Source organism: Rattus norvegicus, chromosome 5, assembly GCF_021556685.1.
Source record: "Rattus norvegicus strain SHRSP/BbbUtx chromosome 5, alternate assembly SHRSP_T2T, whole genome shotgun sequence".
NCBI lineage: Eukaryota > Metazoa > Chordata > Mammalia > Rodentia > Muridae > Rattus > Rattus norvegicus.
In genome coordinates, this window is record NC_141538.1 from 158,271,547 (window position 1) to 158,280,000 (window position 8,454).

Genomic DNA, 8,454 nt, shown 5'->3' on the forward strand with positions numbered 1-8,454 from the left:
GGTTAATTTCACCCACAGTTCCAAATCACAGTTCATCATCAAAAGCAGTGAGGGCAGGAACTCTAACATCAGGCCAGGAACCTGGAGGCAGGAGCTGATGCAGAGGCCATGGAGGGGTGCTGCTTACTGGTTTGCTCCCCATGGTTTGCTCAGCCTGCTTTCTTATAGAACCCAGGACCACCAGCCCAGGGACGGCTCCACCCATGGGCTGTGGCCTCCCCATTAGTTAAGCAGATACTCTATGACATATAGTGGAGGCATTTTCTCAATTGAGGCTCCATTCTTTCGGATAACTCTAGCTTGTGTCAAGTTGACATAAAATTAGCCAGCCTGAGCTGGGGCCTTTCAGGGAGAAGCCCCAGCTAGAGTTTGGGTGGAAGTCGAGGTCGCAAGTAAAAATGAGCCAGCTCTCGGAGCAAAGACAGAGCCTTGTCAGTGGGTGGGGGAGACCCCCCTCATCCCAACCCCTCCCCCACCAGGATGGAGTGACATTTCAGCACCAATGATTCTAATTGAATTTAATTGTCTCCTCCAAGTTACGCTAAAACCTTTTCAAAGTCCCCTGAAATTAGGGACCATCGATAATACCACTCCTTGGGGGCTTTAATCCATGTCCTCCCCAGAATGGTGATTAATATTTTACAAGCTAATCATATCTTTCAGGCAGGCTGTCAGCAGAGGATCCGTTGTCTCTCATCAATAATAAAGTGCTCCCAGGCCCTCACACTGAAGCCTCCTGCATAATTCACCTCGAAAACCTCAAACAAAGGAGCCCAGGGCCCAGTCTCCTAACCAGTGTCCTTCCCAAGTATCCACAGAGTGGGAGGGTGAGGAGAGGTGGGCACGGGACATAAAAGCTGATTGATGGGTATACATCTGGTCCCCCTCTTTAGCATGCACTCACCTGCCTCTGCCTTCTGTCATCAGCCTGCAGCCTTCCCCAGCTCCTTCCTCATATGTACCCCTCTCCCCCTCTCTCCTGCCCTTCAGTGTCCTCTTGTCTCTTCCTAAAGCAACATTGCTCATGGTCTTGACCAGCGCCTGCTCAAGGCATCCCACCAAGTAGAATGGGTTACCACTGTACCCCTCAGACAGATGAGTAAACTGAGGTCCACTGCACAGGGTCACAGTGTGAGTCAAGCCCCTAACATTCTAAGCTTGTGCTCTTCCCCTGTTAGTCTTAAGCCAACGGAGTGACAGGGTCCCTTATACCTGGGTGTGGAGACTAAATCAGGGCCTCTGACCTCTTCCCTTATCAGCTGAAGCTTGCCCCTTGACCTAGACCAGTAGTTCTCAACGTTCCTAATAATGCTTTAATATGGCTCCTCATCTCAAGGGGACCCCGACCATAAAATTATTGTCTTGCCACTTCATAACTGTAATTTTGCTACTGTTATGAATCGTAATGCAAATATCTGTGTTTTCTGATGGTCCTAGACAACCTTTATGAAGGGGTCATTCGACCTCCCCAAGGTCGAGAACTGCTGTCCTAGCAGATGGTAGTGTCCCATGTACAGAGCTGGCCCTGGCTTCTCTTATGCTTGAGGTTCCATCACTGAGGTCAAAGGTCAGAGGTGAATAGGTCAGGGGCAGAGTGAGCTGGGGAGGAGTGGAAAGGACCTGGTAAACAGCAGGAGCCATTGACCTCTCTCCTCATTGGCATTGCTGGGAAGCTCAACAGGGCAGGCCTGTGTCAGGGTGCAAGCGGTCCTGGTGCCAGAGGACACTGGGGCCCAATTCCCTGCCTTCAAGCCCTGAGCAAGTGTCCAGGAGACCAGAGAGAAAGGCTGCTGGGAGCTGGATGGAGTCCAGGCTCATCTGAGCCAGCTTAGTCTGTGGAAGGAAGGCTTCTCCTCAGCAGATCCCATTCATGGCTCTCTAGGTCTCTATGGTTGGCTCTGAATTTCACTCATTGGCCTGATTCTGTGCCTGAACAAGTGTACAGCCTGATTCCTGGGACCTTATCTCAGCTTGCCAAAAAAACCTGCTAGCAACCTACTTCCCATTTAGGTCAGCTGGAAGGAAGAACACACAGGGGACGAAGTGACTGACGGCCATTGAAAGAAAGAGCTACATCGGGTAGGGTCTCTGTTATGAGCATCAGGGTCCACTTCTGTATACATGCTGGGGTACTTAGGGGCAGAAAGGATGAAAATAGTCAAGTTTTCTTTTTGGCCTGCAGTTGGATGATGTTGCTAGGGGCAACCAATGTCTGGGGATGGAAAAATATCCCTTTTCCTTGGCCATTGCTGGGGGTTCCATAGGGTGGGGGGAAACTGCAATCTAGAGACGTTACGTCAGTTTGTAAAACCAAATTTGTTTTGAGAATTGTCACCATCCAACAGAAATGGAGGTGTTGTATGGAAGGGCATAGCCTTGGCTAACACTGTTCCTACCTCTGTCTAATGTCTGGGCCAGCCATGGGCGCATAGGAGATGCTCTGAAAATCCCGAGACATGACTCACCTGGGCACCTGGACAGTAAGGTCAGGGTCAGAGAAAGCAACGGGCTGGGGGATGGGGTGTGAGGAACCTGGCCACTGTCTGCAGCCTTGGGTATGCTTCTTCGGGGACACGGGTGGCCTTATGTGACCTTCAGCCTGGCTCCCTCCCCCTTCATGGCTGCCTCATGGAACACATGTAGCATTTTTTAAAGCCAGCTTGGCAAGGATGCCTAGAGGAGGAGACGAGATCGTGTGGACTGACTATGCGCAGCACCCAAGTTCTCAAGGTACTTAGGCACAGTCACTCTCCTGCGTGGTGTGGCCGCCTCCTCAGCGCGCTCCTCCTACTTACTGCTCCCCTTTGCTCTTCACTAGTACCTCCATTTTAGATCCGGTATCAGAGGATCAGAGAGGGCAAGTTGTTCACAAAGGCCACACAGGAGCTTAGGAGCAGAGCCCAGAAAGATAACTGAGTGGTTTGGGGAGCCAGGTAGACTTGGGTTCAAGTTCAGACCCAGGGCTTGATCCTCCTGAATGGATTCTGTTGGCTCTCCCCTTTCCGGTTCTGAGTTCTTTCTTAAAGACGGGCATGCAGCTCAGTGGTGGAGCGTCCGCCTAGTGAGTGTGAGGCCCTGGCTTCCATCCGGACCCCTAGCACTGAATTAAAAGGAAAAAAAAATCAGCAAATGTGTGGGATGACTCTAAAACCTGTCTTGTAAAATCTAGGGAGGAGGAAGAACATACTTGTGTGTCTGACACACAGTGTGTGGCCAACAAGGCCTACTGTGTTCTTTGCCGGCCTTTGCTGGTGGGTTCTCTGCTCTGATCAGTGACTATTTTCTGGGCGACAACTCACGGAAGTCCCTTAAGGGACCTGCTAATGTGTGCCAGAGGTTAACCCAGGCAGGGTGCCCATGGACAAGGAGAGACAGGGACATTCACCTTCCATTTGAGGTCCTGACCCTGCCTGCTCCTGGCTCTGGCAGGGGAAGTGGGTGGGAAGGATGAGGTGTCCCAGTCTTCTGGGATTCGCTTGGGCTCAAGGTGATTGAGCATCTCGGGAGCGATGATACAGGGGCAAAGGAAGGTGATGCCTTTAATGCGGAGAGAGGCGTCTAGTTCCAGCATGCAAGCGACATTTGCATTTAAATGGAGGTCTGCAAGTCTGTAAATCTGCATTTCCCAACCGCAGAGCCCTAATGGTTGTTTAATCATGTTTAGATGAACACCCCTGGAGCGCTGGGGGTTGGTGCAGTGCCGTCTTAGATCCCTTACAGAGGCTGAGATCAGGGACTCCTCCCTCATATCTTCATATCTTCTGTCTACACGGACTGGTCATTCTAGAGATGCAGCCCGCCCCTGCCCCTGCCGGTGAGCCTCATCCTGGATTACTCAGAACTCGCAGAAGTAGGATTGGCCCCAAAGTCCCCTCAGCCTCTACACTAATGAGGATAAGTGGCAAGATTTGAAGAAATGGGCAGACAAGACAGAGCACTGAACAGGGCCTGCATGTGCTCTGAGCTCCATAGCCTCTCTTTCTACCTCGGGGTGCATTGGAGCTGAGGAAGCTGGTGGTGTGGACACGGTCCAGGCTTTAGGGTGGCTTGTGGGGGTGGTGGCTGATGAACCAGTTCCTCACCCCAGTCACCTATCATTCGAGACAGACCTATGCGCCCCAGTTCCTCAGGGCCCTGGCTGCAGTGAGGCACTTGCTCCCTCCCGTTCCTCTGTTCTCTCTTCCGCTTCCTCAGCCACAGAAAGTTCCTGTCCCCTTGTCTTTTTAGATCATGGGCTTCTAATGAGCACCAACTCTGTCTTATCCCTAGCCCAGAGCCCGGCATGTAATAGGAGCTTAATGAGCACTTGAATCTGTTGTGACTTAGGCGCGTGCAATAGTACTCGGGAACCCTGTAGCTTATTCGTGTTCTTCAGTTCAAAGGCATGGACGGTCATTGGCATCAGACAGGCCTAGGTCTTAATCTGAGCCTTACTGAGTAGTTTCTATGGAGTTGGATCTTACCATATAAGGGTTTGTTAACTCTGGCCCCACAGGATCTGGGCAAACAATTACTCTTGCCTCCGCCTTCAGCACTCTGAATCAGAACAGGGTAAATGGGGGCTGTTGACATTGTAGCTGAGTAAATGACCTCGAATTCCTGTTCCCTTTACCTCTACCTCCCTAGACTGACAGACCTGAACCACCATCCCTGGTTTATGCTGTACTGGGGATTGAACCCAGGACTTTGTGCATGTTAGGTGAACACGTTACCAATTGAGCCACAGCCCAGTGCAATGTTGGTGCAAGTAAAGATGCACGAGACAACTGGTCAACCAACTCTCAGCACCACCTTTCGATCCTTTTGCAATGTGCCCTTGATGCAAAGGACAGGTCCTGTCTGTCACCAGGGTCACCCCTCTTGTCCCATTACCCCTTTCCAGCCCTGCCCCACCTCCTTGGCCTGACACAGCTGACTGGTAATGTGTTCTTTCTGAGCCGGCTCCCACCACTTTCCCCTCGGAAAAAGCAATTAGACCGTGTTTACAGGAGTACATGGCTGCAATCTGTCGTGCTTATCCTATCCTGTGCACTGGCCCACTTCCTGCATGCTTTGCTTAGGCCTGATGGGAGATTTGCATAAGTAGTAAAAATAGAACTGGGGGAAAGGGGGGCAGGGAGGAAGCAATGTGGGGCTAACGAGTTGTGAGTACAGCCCTGGGCATCTGGATAGGTCTGGGGAAACTGAGGGTGAGTGAAGGCTCTTCCCTAACTCAGAGACGTTGTTGTGTGATTTGATCTGTCGGGTGGGCAGTCAGGTTCCTAAGAGAAGCCTGGCTAAACTCTGCCCTGTAGGCTCAGAGTAGCTGGAGTTCTCCGAAGACAGTCCTCAGTAGCTCTCCAGCGCCCTGTTCACTCTTCCCTGCCCCTCCCAGGGGCCGACAGGGCAGAATCCAGTTCATGCTGGGGATTCCCACCTTGGGCTCCGTCTCTGCCCCGCCCCCCTCCCCGCCCAGTTTTTCAAAGTTGATCTGAGAAACTCCGGAGAGCTTGAGAATATTCTGAATGTGCTCTGAGGTAGTGAGGAGAGTACCAGGGAAGAGAGAAAAATCCTGGACAGATGAGTACCTGCTCAGCGACTCCCAGCTGTGGAAAGCGGCTTACCAATCCTCTCAGGACTCTGAGATGGACTGCTGGGGTTGGGGGTGGGGGTGGGGGAGACCAACTGCAGTTGTTCGCAGCACCCTTTGGTCTTTCCAAGGCTGTGGGGGCAGTTTTGACCAATGAGACACCAGCTTACTCTGCGCTCCCCCATTGGTTCCTCCCACAGGGCTTGAGCTGGCTCATTTGACCAGGATGAGATGCAGGCACCTGCAGGAGGTGGGATGGAAAATATTAAAATACATTTCCCCATCATGCAGAGCACAGGGGGCATCTCTCAGGAGCCTGTTCCTCTCACTGTGGGTTCAGGCGATTGAACTCTAGTCCTCAGGTATGCAAGGTTACCTCCTTCACACACGCACACACGCACGCACGCATGCACGCACGCACGCACGCACGCACGAACATCTGGCAGGCAGGCCTAGGTGATCACCTTTCTGTCTTGCTGAGCCTCAATTGACCCACCTGTAAAATGGACTTGTTCCTACAAGGTGGGTGTGAGGTGGAATTTTCCAGCATGAGAACAGGAGATCTGTCTTAGGCTAGTAGGAGGTCCAGAAAGGTAGCAGGGTCTTTCTCCTCCTCTCTTCTCCTAAAGGGCAGCCTGGTAGTGTAGGGCTATGTGTTCCCCACTTCACAGGTAAGTGAGTAGCTGTCACAGGCCTGGAGGATGGCCCAGTTTTGTTTTTTTTTTACCCATGAAGCCACGTAAGAGGAGGCAATCTTTTGTTTTATTTTTAAAAATTAAATTGGGAGAGTTCTTTGGGAATCTTTGAAATGTTCAGAGTGGTGGCTTTTTTAAAAAATAAAAAGGAAGATAAAGGAAGCTCTTCCCGTCCTTAGGTCACACTGGGACTGCGCGGTGCCAACGTCATTTGAAACACTAGCGTGGGCCGTATCCAGGGACGCGCTTTGTTGTGGGGAGAATCCCAGGGCTTGTTATGAGGGGTCGCCCCGTGAGAGCCCTCTCTGGAGATCACTTCCAAGGAGCTCTGGGCGATTTGGATTCTCTGCTGTTTCCCTTGTCAAATCGGCGCCTTGATAAAGCTGGTCTCCGACGTCTCTCAGAGAGCGCACGGAGTCCGTTTTGATAAAGTTAAAAGCATTCGCAGACGTTAAGGTTCTATTAGCAGTGGCCACCATGCCCGGAGAGGGGAGGTGGTTTTTCCCAAGGTCACAGAGAACGTGGATGGAGGAGGCAGAAAAAGAAGCAGAGGCTCCTTTGATCCCCAGGGGTTCCATTATTGAACCAAGGAGGGACCAGAGGCAGGAGCCAAAGACAGGGAGGGGATAAGGAGCCCTAGGGAGGAAGAGGGCCTTCTCTCCAGCTGAGAGTCAAGAATTCTAACCCAATTAGGAATCCTTGCTGTGAAGCTGGACAAGTAGAGACAAATGGCTTTTTATAGAGAGATCTCTCACAGAAGATTGTTAAAGCAGCTGGGTCACAGACGGCTCGGTGGATAAAGGCACGCATGCGCCCTGGCCTGCAATCCGTGTTCGATCCCCAGAACTTGGTAGGAGAGATCTTTTTTTTTTTTTTTTCGGAGCTGGGGACCGAACCCAGGGCCTTGCGCTTCCTAGGTAAGCGCTCTACCACTGAGCTAAATCCCCAGCCCGGTAGGAGAGATCTTATTCCTGCATGTTGACCTCTGACCTCCATCACCACATTATGGTCCTCACACAGTAAACATTTTTAAGGGAGTGTTCCGGGAGCAGCAAACTGTGCTTAAGGCCTCAGTGCGCGCGCACGTGGCCTTTCTCCTTTTCCAGAGGGAAACTTGTGATTTTTTTTCCCCTCCTAAGACTCTCAGAACCTTTTCCTGGCCTGTTCCAGATGCCAGGAAGTCTTCGGAAGTGCTGCTGAAGCTGAAATCGGAGGGCATGATGGACCAGGTTAATTTTAGGGCCTCTGGTGATGCGTGGCATCCCCCCTCCAGGCTGATTGAATTAATGAGTTAATTTAATCCACGCTACCAGTGTGTCAGGCCTTTGGTGCTGAGACACATATAGATGTGAGTTGGAGGTGGGAAAGCTGATTCTGCACAGAATGTGTTTTTGGGGTCCGCAGGGACCCCAGAAAGAGGGCTGCATGCTCAGCACTACAATTAATTAATGATGCTAATAATCGCTCTGTGGTCAATTCCAGTGCGGGGGAGCTTGGGAAGTTGGGCATAGAAGACCCACATTAACTGCTTCAAGGATGGGAAGGAGTAGGGGATGGGTGGGCGAGGCAGTCCTGGGGGATGGAGAGGTGTCCCTCTGAGCTAGCAGGGCATGAGGACTAAGCATAGACTGTTCTGCTTCAATCTCAGTCTTGGATTAGCTGTGTGACACAGGCTGGCTCCTTGGCAACTCTGAGTATGATGGTGAACGACGATTGTCCATGTAGCAGGATCTAGAGTCACCATGAAAACATACCGCTGAACATTTTGGGAGGAATTTTCTATACTCGATTAATTGAGATGAAAATATATCCTCCATGCTTTCCAAGATATGTGGGGAGTACTCTCTGATGGGATCCTGAACGGAATAAAAAGGAAAAGAGCTAAGAACCAGCGCTTGTGCTCTGTCTCTGTGTCTCTGTGTCTGTCTGTCTGTCTGTCTGTCTGTCTGTCTGTCTGTCTCTCTCTCTCTCTCTCTCTCTCTCTCTCTCTGCCTCCTGACTGTGGATGCCACTGGAGTAGCCCCCTCACACTCCTGCAGACACTCCTTCCCCACTGTGATGGACTGTGTGCCCTAGAACTGTGAGCCAAGGAAATCCTTCCTCCTTTATTTGCTTTCAGCAGGGGTTTTATGACCGCAATGGAGAAAATAACAAATTCATTGGGCTTTTCTCTCCTCTACAAACAGGAGC

The 8,454-nt window shown here is 51.3% G+C and overlaps 1 long non-coding RNA gene across 1 annotated transcript in view; it reads left to right on the plus strand.

The window, feature by feature from the left end:
* The first annotated feature begins 1,770 nt into the window (after positions 1-1,770).
* The window catches only part of LOC148006128 (uncharacterized), a 31,398-nt gene continuing 24,714 nt past the window's right edge, over positions 1,771-8,454 (plus strand). Inside the window, exon 1 of the long non-coding RNA XR_015621281.1 lies at positions 1,771-2,079. This is a non-coding gene — a long non-coding RNA (uncharacterized LOC148006128). The remainder of the gene's footprint in view (positions 2,080-8,454) is intronic.